General features: G+C 34.8%; 1 protein-coding gene across 1 annotated transcript in view; it reads left to right on the forward strand.

The window, feature by feature from the left end:
* LOC149618757 (glutamate receptor ionotropic, NMDA 2B-like) overlaps nt 1-13,499 on the forward strand; it is a 522,592-nt gene that overhangs the window by 115,050 nt on the left and 394,043 nt on the right. The window lies entirely within an intron of this gene.

Genomic DNA, 13,499 nt, shown 5'->3' on the forward strand with positions numbered 1-13,499 from the left:
TCTAAAATTAAATTGCACTTACAAATAAGGTAAGTGTAATACCTCTCCGTGACGTCACCGTCACTCGAAGAGGTAAAAACAATTAAAGCCTTATGATTTATTACCTCTGCGAGTGACGATGACGTCATGGAGAGGTATTACACTGGAGTGTCTGTCACCGCGTTCGCAGTTGGCAAATCGGATCAAAGGTTATAAATACTGACGATAAAAATAATTAATATCAATTATATTTATCAATTATTTAAGAAAAACGTCTTAATTAAGTAGGTAGATAGCTCTCGTCTCGACTCGGAGAGGTTTATTATGGTTTCCCAACTTGTTTAAAATTATATCGTTTGAGTTTGCTTGGCAATAATCAATAAAAAATTCTCGCTGACAGACATATCGCTGCAACAGACTGATCTAAAAACTATGCCAATAATCTAATATAATCATATCGGATACTGAAGGATTCTGTATAGTTCATCCAAAGAATGATGAAATTTTCTTAGGCGAGATACCAGCATCGTACATAAAAACATCTGATATTGAAACTGTTCTTTTCTTGGACAGAGTTTAATAATGCTAGTGGGAAGGTATACCACCGTAAAGTTGATCGTAAGGGAAGGTTTTCCATCATAAAAGAACAAGGGAACGTACGCTATATGCTAAGGCGTCTGATGATAAAAAAAATTATATGGACATTCCCAATATTGATAAGGGAGGGACGGCAACTTCGACGGCTCAGAAACACTTGACGATTGTAGACAGGTTAAGCGATCTTTTTTTAGCCACATCGTTTATACGATGGGCTATTAGTTTGACCTGGTGTGTAGAAGAAGAAGTTGATGATGATGTAGAAGATGTTTGGTTTCTTTATTTTTAAAATAGTACTTCGTAAAACCACTTCTAGGTGGCGCTGACTGCATAATTTTTTATCAACGTTCTTTAAAGATGGCGGAAAATTTAACCTCTAAAGCCATAAGGCCCGTCTGTTGGATATAGGAAACCAGTGTACTTAATATTAGTGAAATCGGTTGATATGCGTGGACGTAATTTCATAAAGAAGGTTATTTACATATTTGGCCACCATTTTTCAAGATGGCGGTGGATTGGGAAACTCTTCCTTAGTGTTTCGCTACCATATATTTAAGAGTAACGTATCTACAAATTTTCAGACTTGATGTGGGCGTTGATTATCAATCAGTCAGGCAGTCTAGACTCAGGCAGGGATAGATTTAATTTTAGAAGTAGGAATGGAGAACAGAGTAATGTGGGCGCGCGTCAAAGTTCCGGACCCCCTTCCACGGGACGGAGGGATATGAAAGAAAAGGCGGGTCATAGCGACAGAGGTAAAAGTAATTACGTATTTTTCGCCGTCCCCGTCAACAACGTCATCAAAACGTAGTTTAGGTGAGCCAATAAGATAATTTAAACTTTTCGTTACGTGTTGGAGGGAGGGGCTCTATACTGGGCTATGAGTCGGACTGAAGTAAATACTAACTTTTCTCTATTTCTACTTTTAAAATTAAGGACTTTCTTAACCTGGCTATATCGAAGAGTCTGTTTAAAAAATGAACGATATTAAAATTTATGTTGGCATCTCCTTTCTTCTACTTTTTCTTCTTCTCGAGGCATATGATCCTTTTAAGGGTACTATGATGATGTAGTTTGTAAAGTACTATGGAAAATAAGTTTCTTTTATGTCAAGTCGCTCAGGTATCCAAACTTCCAAGGGGATTTTTTTTATAGTGTACCATTTTTTTAATAAAGAAAGTGAAGGATTATATTACTATCAAGTTCAGAGGATTTTCACAATTATATTGACGTTTTGGAGAAACAACGAAGTCCCCGCAGTTTTATCAAAATTGGATTGTGATAAAATTATAAGAATTTGACTTTTTAAAGCCAAAATATTCAAAGTGTATTTGTGCATGTAATATAATAAGTTTGAGTTCCAAATGTGTATTGAGTTATGAAATTTATGAAAAATAGTCCAGTATAGAGTGCATTTTAACAAAAACTGGGTCTACTGTCGTCCTAACCACCCTTTTAAAAATAAAAATACATATTAACATAACTTCATAAGATATGTTTGTCACTGGCTGCTATGTATCATAGAAACATGTATCTATATAACATAGAAACATGTATCTTTATATCATATGTAACTATATATTATAGAAACATGTAACTATATATCATAGAAACATGTAACTATATATCATATAAACATGTCTCTATATATCATATAAACATGTAACTATATATCATATAAACATGTATCTATATATCATATAAACATGTATCTATATATCATATAAACATGTATCTATATATCATATAAACATGTATCTATATATCATATAAACATGTATCTATATATCATATAAACATGTATCTATATATCATATAAACATGTTACTATATATCATACAAACAAGTATCTATCTACAATATCATAGAAACATGTATCTATCTACAATATCATAGAACCATGTATCTATGTACAATATCATAGAAACACGTATCCATCTACAATATCATCGAAACACGTATCCATCTACAATATCATCGAAACACGTATCCATCTACAATATCATCGAAACACGTATCCATCTACAAAATCATCGAAACATGTCTCTATTTACATAATAGAGAGGGGAATGATCTGTGTATCCCCCATAGTGGGGGGCAACTTTATAATAGGGAAAATTATTAATCCATTGGAAGGGGGCTATCACTAAGATAAGAGATAGAGGGTTATGCCGTTGACATATATCGGAAATAAATTACTCTATAACATTGTGTATAAACCTATGCCTTAACTCTTGTATACTATTCACCTTCTAAAGGTCACATGGAACTAACTACAGCTTCCGGTAGCACGAAATAGACTTAATTTCTTTAATTTCTCGGTTAACTTTGTATATTTTCTTTGGTTAGTATTAGCCAACTGAGTTGTCTCTCGACAAACTCCCTGTCCATATCCACGCAATAGCTCTTAAACCCTAAAGTCTACAAGTTTCGTAACTTGGATTTGTTTTTATAACCCAAACCTCGCAACTAGATCAACATTAACGTATCATCTCATGATATCATTCCAACCCCTAAAAGAGTAAAAAGAAATAAAAAAATTTGGCCAAATATAAATCCAATAAAAACTTTATTTCCCCAACTACCGACCTAAGTACTCAATAATTTAAAAAAAGAAAATCCGTCGCGAAAACACACATCGACAAGTTCCAGTACATCATGGTTAGGGTTCTAAATCGGTAAATTACCATGGTAATTTACACGGTAATTTACCAGGGTAACTGTAATTTACGATTTTCTCGGGTAAATTACGAAAACGGTAATTACCCTGGTAATTACCGTGGTAATTTACGCTGGTAAATTACCACGATGGTAATTTACCACCGAATTTTCATTTCTAACACTTGGAAAATGGTCTAAAAGCTCCATATTTTGCTCTACCCGTGCATACACACTTATTTCTTCCCATGATATATGAGTAAGGCATAAAAGGTTGAACGGCAAGCGTGGGAAAAATTTGATTAAGGAAATGAAATTTGATTTTCTCGTCTATTCTTGTTGTCGAGTTCGTTCGCTTTAGCTGGAAAACTGTAGTTGTTAGAATTTTCTAGAGATGGGCCCATACCGATACCAATATCGGCACCGAAATTTGACTAAACCGATATATCGGCACCGAAATTTGACTAAACCGATATATCGGCACCGAAATTTGACTAAACTGTTATCGGCCCTTCTCTATAATTTTGTTTTAAAAACGTGAAATAGCAAAAATTCGCAAAATTGGCAAGAAGAAGAAAGTGGATGTTGCTGTTCAAAAGTATTTTGAGCTGCAAACATCAAAACTCGGTGTTTAAATATTGTAAAACACTATGCTATAAAAAGAATAGCTGTGTTCAAGTGATATTTTCATTATTTAGCTTAAAACGATCAATATAATTTAATTTTTTAATTTTCGTAAATTACCATGAACGGTAATTTACGCGGTAAATTACGGCGTAATTTACCATTTTCCAAAATTACGGTAATTTTCGAACCCTAATCATGGTCAACCAGAGTTGTCCCTTCAATCGGTTGTACCAACGACACGTAACCCTTTCCCTAATTGTATTAATAATGCACCGTAGTCCGAAGTGTAAGTTTCAGTTCAATGCAAACTCAGATTGACTTGAGTCGTTTTTACGGTTAAGTTTTGTAGCAAGAAAACGAAGAAGCTAGCCAAAAGTTATTGCTATACTCGAAATAAGTTTTGCCGTTTGCATCTATGTGTCGTACTGCTTACTATCTGACAGACGTTACAGGGATGAAAACGTTCTCTAAAGGAAGTTACAGATAGGTCAGAAGTAACTTACTAACAAAACGTGCAACGCCAAAAATAGTAGTGGTTAGTCACAAAAAGATATTTTTTCAATCCGCCGCCATCTTAGAAATAAGGCAGCCAAAACTGTAGAAACACAAGACTGACTATCAACGCCCAGTTTCCTCGGAAGCCTAAACTGATTTTGCTGCTACGTTACTTTGAAGTAGTGGGTAGGCACATTTATTTTATCAATCCGCCGCCATCTTGTAAAATGTCAGCCAAAATTTTAAAAACACACACCATGTCCTGATCATCAACGCCCAGACCAAGCCCCTTTTCCTCGGAAGCCGGAACTGATTTTGCTGCGACGTTACTCTTAAGTAGTGGTTAGTCACACATATATTTTATCAATCCGCCACCATTTTATAAAATGGCAGCCAAATTTGTAAAAACACACACCATGTTCTGATCATCAACGCCCCGACCAAGCCACTTTTCTTCGGAAGCCTTAACTGATTTTGCTGCGACGTTACTCTTATGTAGTGGGTAGTCACACATCTATTTTATAAATCCGCCGCCATCTTGTAAAATGGCAGCCAAATTGTAAAAACACACACCATCATCAACGCCCAGACCCAGCCACTTTTCCTCGGAAGCCTAAACTGATTATGCTGCGACGTTACTCTTAAGCAGTGGTTAGCCATGCACTTAAACATAATTTTTTCAATCCTGAGCCATGTTGGAAAATGACAGCCAAAACTCCAGACCTGAATTCCCCTTTTCCTATATAGATGGGCCTTACGGGTTTGGGGTTTGATTTGCAACCATCTGTAAAAATGTCCCGACGAGCTGGACAAGATGGACCTTTAGTGGATTAGTTCAAGCACAGTTCGGTTTGCACCAGTGCCCAAGTTTTACAACAAAGTAACAAACCATACGTCTGAAAGTCAAACTTAAACATATCACTATATTTATATGCAGACATGTATTGGCTAAGTCCAGTCGAAAATACGTATAAACGTCGACTCGCTTTCAAATAATGCAATCTCACGTTGACACGAACTACATTATAAAGTTATATCTCTTCGGCCAGAAATTATTGAGAACCTTCTTTTCCCCATACACTCACTTTAAGAAAGCACAGACTATTTTTACTCTACGACCGATTTACATTAAGTATAAATGCACCTAACCTTTGCTTTAGGTACGTTTTACGGCTCTGATTTTCTATATAGTGAGTGTGTGGATATTCGAGAAGCTTAGTGTCCCCCTAGCGACCAGAGCAATGCGTACAGAGCAAATATTGGAACAGGCTTTCGATTGAAAAAAAAGAAGAGACTTTTTGAAACATTGAACAACTTTCGGTCACTTTTCTTTAGCTATAAGGAAAAAGTTTTTCTGGGTCGTAAAATTGCCTTACTACTAGATATAATATTCTATGACTGTTTTATGGCCAATGTTATTGTTTCCTTGGGAAATATGATAGTGCCCGATACGGCTCATCGTTTTTCGTTTGATTTGTGCGTCGAGCTAAGTTTAGTATGCGGCTCAAAATATCGCTTCTATTCGAGTCTGACGTGTGAGAAAACGTTATCAAAAAACAGAAGTACAAATTCTTCGTTGTAGTTTTGCAACATAAATAACAAGATGCGTATTCGAAGATTGGATTTTGGTGATAATCCGTGGTGCATTCGTGAAAGAATTGCACGATAAAGTTTTGCCTCGTAAATTCGAAGGGTCTGTAGGTAACGTCATAGGTTTATAAGGTATGTTCTCTAAGTTTGTCACTGGTTATTGAGAGCTTGTCTGAAAGGATGTAACTGAAACGTCACAGATTCTCGTAAAGCGATGCCTGGGAGCGCTGACAAAGGCTTAGTACAGACTAAATAGGAAGGTGGACTGCAAAACCGAGTGTAGTCAATTCTGGCGTTGCTCTCGAACTAGCTCGAGCTGTTAGTCTCTAGCATTAAGAACCTACTTATGGAACATATCTTATGAACTTATGGTAACGTCTAGTGGGACAAATGCGAAGTTTTTAGCTTTTCGTTTGGAGATTTCTTCAACTCTGTATATCTCTGTTTTTCCAATATGGCTATGCTTAATTCTTAGTTTAGTTGCCGATATTAGTATTCTAAATACAAGAGTGTCGTAACAGTCTTGCCTGCGGAAGTGACAAACCAATGGTGCACAAATGATTTTATTCTTTCAGGACTGCTCTTACTAAGGTTTCCCAAGTCTTTAGTATGGTTGGATGGAGAGGGGTGGGGGCAAATAGGACTATAACATACTCTAATAGAATCAGAGTTTGTATCTTGTGATGACACAAGATACAAAGACAATTTTGAAACTGAATTGAACTTATAACATTTCATGTCGTGATGAAGCCGAATTTTTAATTTTCTTTTTCTTATAAAAATATTATTAAATTAAGGACAGTCAGTCAAGTAGTCAGTCAAGTAGTCAAGGAATATAAATTTACCTATTTTCTGAAAAGGACTGGAAAATACCTTAATAATATTTAGCTTCCTTTATTATCCGTCTTTGCTGTTTTAAGAAACTATAAACATTTTGTGTTGAATTTATAGAAACCCCGAGCAGTATGAGATGGTCCTCCATCAAGATTGTTTTAATCCCGATTAAATAGGCTTGAATAATAAGCCCCCCAAACCTTTGTTTACCTATATTGTTTATCTAACACCCTTAGGTATACAAAAGGACATAAATCGCCGTATTATCAAGAACCCACACAAGGCCTGAGAACCAATTTATATCAATTTATTTTACCACTAGCTAGTACCATGCAGAAGCTAATAATCCCCTGCACGGAAGTTAACGGTAAAAACTTCTCTCCAGCTTGGCATTTGCGATGAATTTTTCTATGGCTACTACAGCAGCGCTTGTAGCGGAATTTTCGAGTATGGTCCACCGAGAAAACGAAATAAGTAAAAATGTACAGTAGGCCCAGTGGATTAAACCTTTATTGCTAAAGCTAATTTTCATTGTATATAGTTATATCAGATATAGATTAATTTTTAGAAGTAGGAATGGAGAACAGAGTAATATGGGCGCGCGTCAAAGTCCCGGTCCCCTTTCCACGTGACGAAGGGGTATGAAAGAAGAGGCGGGTCATTGCGACAGAAGTAAAAAGGAATCACGTATTTTTCGCCGTCCCCGTCAGCAACGTCATCAAAACGTAGTTTAAGTAAGCCAATAGGATAATATTAACTTTTCGTTACGTGTTGGAGGGAGGGGCTCTAAACTGGGCTATGAGTCGGACTGAAGTAATTACTAACCGATCTCCATTCCTACTTCTAAAATTAAATCTATCTCTGGTTATATATACTTAATACACTGCAGATCATAGTGCTCTAATTTATTTCACTCTCAGCGTGTACCTTTGAACAGTGATAGCTTTCAAAATTATTCCAGAAAAATGCAGATACCTAGCACCTATCTTTAAATAGTAATGAGAATAAATTTACAATGACCTTGAAACACTTGAATGTGCATATACCAGAGAATATTTATGTACCGAAAATGAAATCATTTGACAAGTTTCATGTTTAGATCCATGCTACAACCCAATTAAATTTTTGAATATTCTCAGCTCTAACATGGGTTCCACGTAATATGTGTTTAGTAAAAGCCTTTGCTTGTATGGCCTTTGCTCGCTCGCTATTTGGCTATTTCCAAAGTTTAAAACGTAAGTAACTGTATACTCGCCTCATTTCACGTGAGATTTGCTCTACGGATCGTTGAGCTAATTATAGCAGCATGGGTATATAAGAGTGTATATATATTAGGGAAACAAGGTACCTTGCATGCTAATTAATCAGGACCGTAATCAATCAGATGCCGTTCACCCCTTTCCCCTTCCCGCCCACCTAAATCCTTTCTCGAATTTATCTTCTTTGTAAATCCATTATTATTACGCCCGGAATAACTTTGGTCGTAGATCTTTTAAGCTCAATACAGGCTGTGTCTAATAAGTCTGACAGTCATAAATTAAGGGTGTGTTATTAGGACGAAACTGAGAGGAAAGTGACTAAAAAAACATGTTATTTACTGAGATATGGGTTCCCAAACATTGATTGGGCCCTAAAACATTGGTAATAGTCACAAATGTAGAGTAAGACATATCAGCCTGGCCATGGATCCTTTAAGATCTATAAAGGGTGTTTCTGATAAGTCTGACATAAATTTCAGGGTGTGTTACTAGGGTACAAAATGAGTGGAAAGTGACTCAAAGAACATGGTATTTACAGAGATATTCAAAGATTCAATAAAAAATAAATAGCCCCTAAAACAATGACGTTAATTTAAGGGTGAAACCTTTGTCTTTCATAAAATTTTTATAATTGGCCCCTAAAATATCAATGACAATTTATGGAAGACCCCCTTCGCAACTGTAATAAGAGCGCCATCTAGTACACATATTGGGTGAAAATATTTCCTCTATGAAACTGGATATTTCCCCCACATAGAAATCGACCCGCACGGGCCTAGATATCTCGGAGGCTCCGTTCCAACCGTAAAACGGGGATAAATCAGTCTGGGAAATAGCACACTTCCTCTGGTCCAAAACCAGTTTATTAATTGCTTGGACTAGTTTTTTAATTCAAGAAGTGGGGTTACTGGTCCTCAGGACCAGTTTATTAATTGCTTGGACTAGTTTTTTAATTCAAGAAGTGGGGTTACTGGTCCTCAGGACCAGTTTATTAATTGCAAATCTATAGGAGAACAAAGGCTGGGACCAGTCCGGAGACCAGTTAATTATTTCGGGGACTAGGGGGGGGGGGTCACTGGTCCCAAGGACTAGTTTAAAAAATATCCTTATTTCCCAGACTGGGATAAATCACGGAGGTAAAGTGTTTGTTCGAAACGCACCCTCGCGGCCGAAATTATTAGAACTGGAAATATTCAATTTACCGATTCACGAGGTCAAGTTGGTTGGGGTTTCGTCTGCTTTTTGTACCCACGTAATCGTAACCGCTTCGTAGCTTTGAAATGTTGAATGAAAATCACCATAAAAGTAAATAAAATGTTTTCCGAACATACCTTTGAAGCGTTGGGTATCCCGCGCCCCATCCCGCTAATGGAAAATTTGGAAAACCATATTTTAACAGGTATTACAAGAATATTAACTTTATAAATTCTTAAATTTGTAATTCGTGTGCCAAGGCTTAACTGATTTCATCTATTTACTTGAATTTGATAAAACTGTTGAAAACGTACTTTTGAATACTAAATGCCTGAGATTTAAATATCAATTAAGGAGGAACATATTAACTATCTTATAAACAATGTATGCAAGTTACCAACCCTACAAATCATACGAAAATTCTCTAACTATTAAAGTTAGTTAACGGAATCGACATTTTTATATTAAAGTTCCCGAGGTTACCACGAGATGGCAAAATTTCAATAAATCGGTAAATGAGCTTAAAAAATAAATTCGAAATCAAATCTGGAAACCTTGTTGGTAACAAACGTGTTTCCCTCTTAGTAACAGGGTCGGACATGTGTCCAGTGACCCCCTGTTTGACTGAAAATTTATAGGACATTGTTCACTGGAGTGTGCAAAAATAGTGTCCCATCTCCACAGTCAAGCTATCAAAACTTGGGAAAATTTATTGGTCAAACTGTCCAGTGACCCCCTTAGTGTTTAACAAAATTATGGGACATTTTAAAGTTTTATTGGCGAATGTCCAGCGTCCTTATCTTATTGGCTCACTTAAACTACGTTTTGATTACGTTGCTGACGGGGACGGCGAAAAATACTTAATTCCTTTTTACCTCTCTCGCTATGACCCGCCTCTTCTTTCAGAACCCCCTTCCCGTGGAAGGCGGTCTGGGACTTTGATGCGCGCCCACATTACTCTGTTCTCCATTCCTACTTCTAAAATTTAATCTATCCCTGGTATAATATTATGTTATCTAAACTTTTCCTTAATGAGGGAAAACACTAGATTCTGTATGCTATAGGCTGTATGAGTTACTTAATTTACTTCTGGATCTACGCTAAAATAAGGTTTGTATATACCGAGCTTAGTGTACCGGTTTAACGGCATTATAATATTTGCCTATAAGGCTAAATTAGCCATTAAGCTCTAGACTGATTATGTGTTAGTCTATGGGACTAATTATACGCCTTGGGGAATTAAGGACTATAGCTTTATTCTTTATATTTTGAATTTAGAGAGGGGCGGCTATCTCTGGCTCATTTCAGATTCGTAAATTTCGATCATTTATTCAACCTCATGATTGAACCAATCTCGATTGAATATTTAATGTATAGCGTGAATTCAAAGAAAAAAACTTTATTCATTATATTTTAAAGTGAATTTTTGAAAGTAAAAAATTTAATATGTACATTTTTCGACTGAATTAGTTATGTGTTCGTAAGTTTTGAATTGAATTTACGTAGATTTTACGTGAAATTTGTCAGTTTAAGTGAATTTAACGAATTAATCTTTGAATTTCTTGAAAATCAACTGGTTTAAATTAATTATATTTTTAGTTTCTATATAATTGAAACCACCTAATTAGCTACGAGCAAATATTTGGGAGCTTAGTTGAACTTTTGGGAATCTTTGTGAGTTCTTCGGGACTTCTTGTGTATAAAAGCAAATTTTTTTGGTAGTTCAGTTGAATTTATTCGAGTTTTTGGGAGTTCAGTTGAATTTATTCGAGTTTTTGGGAGTTCAGTTGAATTTATTCGAGTTTTTGGGAGTTCAGTTGAATTTATTCGAGTTTTTGGGAGTTCAGTTGAATTTATTCGAATTTTTGGGAGTTTAATTGAATTTATTCGAATTTTTGGGAGTTCAGGTGAATTTATTCGAATTTTTGGAAGTTCAGGTGAATTTATTCGAATTTTTGGAAGTTCAGGTGAATTCATTCGAATTTTTGAGAGTTCAGTTGACACCTTATTCGAGTTTTTGAGAGTTCAGTTGACACCTTATTCGAGTTTTTGAGAGTTCAGTTGACACCTTATTCGAGTTTTTAAGAGTTCAGTTGACATTACTCTGTTCTCCATTCCTACTTCTAAAATTTAATCTATCCCTGGTATAATATTATGTTATCTAAACTTTTCCTTAATGAGGGAAAACACTAGATTCTGTATGCTATAGGCTGTATGAGTTACTTAATTTACTTCTGGATCTACGCTAAAATAAGGTTTGTATATACCGAGCTTAGTGTACCGGTTTAACGGCATTATAATATTTGCCTATAAGGCTAAATTAGCCATTAAGCTCTAGACTGATTATGTGTTAGTCTATGGGACTAATTATACGCCTTGGGGAATTAAGGACTATAGCTTTATTCTTTATATTTTGAATTTAGAGAGGGGCGGCTATCTCTGGCTCATTTCAGATTCGTAAATTTCGATCATTTATTCAACCTCATGATTGAACCAATCTCGATTGAATATTTAATGTATAGCGTGAATTCAAAGAAAAAAACTTTATTCATTATATTTTAAAGTGAATTTTTGAAAGTAAAAAATTTAATATGTACATTTTTCGACTGAATTAGTTATGTGTTCGTAAGTTTTGAATTGAATTTACGTAGATTTTACGTGAAATTTGTCAGTTTAAGTGAATTTAACGAATTAATCTTTGAATTTCTTGAAAATCAACTGGTTTAAATTAATTATATTTTTAGTTTCTATATAATTGAAACCACCTAATTAGCTACGAGCAAATATTTGGGAGCTTAGTTGAACTTTTGGGAATCTTTGTGAGTTCTTCGGGACTTCTTGTGTATAAAAGCAAATTTTTTTGGTAGTTCAGTTGAATTTATTCGAGTTTTTGGGAGTTCAGTTGAATTTATTCGAGTTTTTGGGAGTTCAGTTGAATTTATTCGAGTTTTTGGGAGTTCAGTTGAATTTATTCGAGTTTTTGGGAGTTCAGTTGAATTTATTCGAATTTTTGGGAGTTTAATTGAATTTATTCGAATTTTTGGGAGTTCAGGTGAATTTATTCGAATTTTTGGAAGTTCAGGTGAATTTATTCGAATTTTTGGAAGTTCAGGTGAATTCATTCGAATTTTTGAGAGTTCAGTTGACACCTTATTCGAGTTTTTGAGAGTTCAGTTGACACCTTATTCGAGTTTTTGAGAGTTCAGTTGACACCTTATTCGAGTTTTTAAGAGTTCAGTTGACTCCTTATTCAAGTTTTTGGGAGATCAGTTGAATAAATAAAATTTTCGGGAATCCACTACAATTAGACCTATACGAATCCATGGAATTTGTGAAATAAATTTGCCGAATTCACTAAATTATCATAAGATTTATAGGATTCGTGAAATTTATAAGAAATTCAATTAAATATTTATGGCATTCATAAAAAGAAAACTTGTGAAATTTTAGGGATTTTTTTCCGGAGAAATTCACGTTGAATTCATTTAGGGACATAGATATAATTATCGAGTTAGCAACCCCTCGTAATTTGGCCTAATTTGGAGTAGCCTTCATTTGGAGCAGACCTTCCATTTATAATACTTAACGAAACCCCTAGGAATTTTTTAATCACCGGACTACCAGACTAACTGAAAGCTTATGGTAATTTTAAAGTTTCAGGCACTATTTTTTTCGTGCAAGCTTAATTATTTTAAATAAAACCGCATCGTTTCTGACTTTGCTCTGTTATGAAAGTTTTGGATAATATTTTAGTTTGTAAATCTAAAATTTAGAAAAAAAATTTGAAATTGTTCAAATTGCACTGAAATCTGAAAAACAGGAATGCATACAGCTAATTGGAATCATTCCGTAGCTATTTTCTCAACGTATCGAGGTTGCTTTTATGTATGACGAATTTTGGTCCCTCAGAAGTTCTATAATTCCTATAAAGTCCTATATTTTTAAAAATGTCCTATGAGTTCCTATGTTATTAAAAATGCCCTATAAATTCCTATGTTATTAAAAATATCCTATAAAATCCTATATTTTAATAAATGTCCTATAAAATCATATATTTTTCGAAAATGTCCAATAAAATCCTATTTACCTAAAAATGTCCTATAAAATCCTATATTTTTAAAAAGATCCTTTAAAATCCTTTATTTTTGAAAAGATCCTTTAAAATCCTATATTTTTAAAAATATCCCCTAAAGTCCTGTATTTTTAAGAATGTTCCATAAATTCCTATATTTTAAAAATGTTCTATATAAACCTATATTTTTAAAA

Source organism: Phalangium opilio, unplaced genomic scaffold, assembly GCF_054372755.1.
Source record: "Phalangium opilio isolate 3A_F unplaced genomic scaffold, DU_Popi_V2 ptg000209l_1, whole genome shotgun sequence".
NCBI lineage: Eukaryota > Metazoa > Arthropoda > Arachnida > Opiliones > Phalangiidae > Phalangium > Phalangium opilio.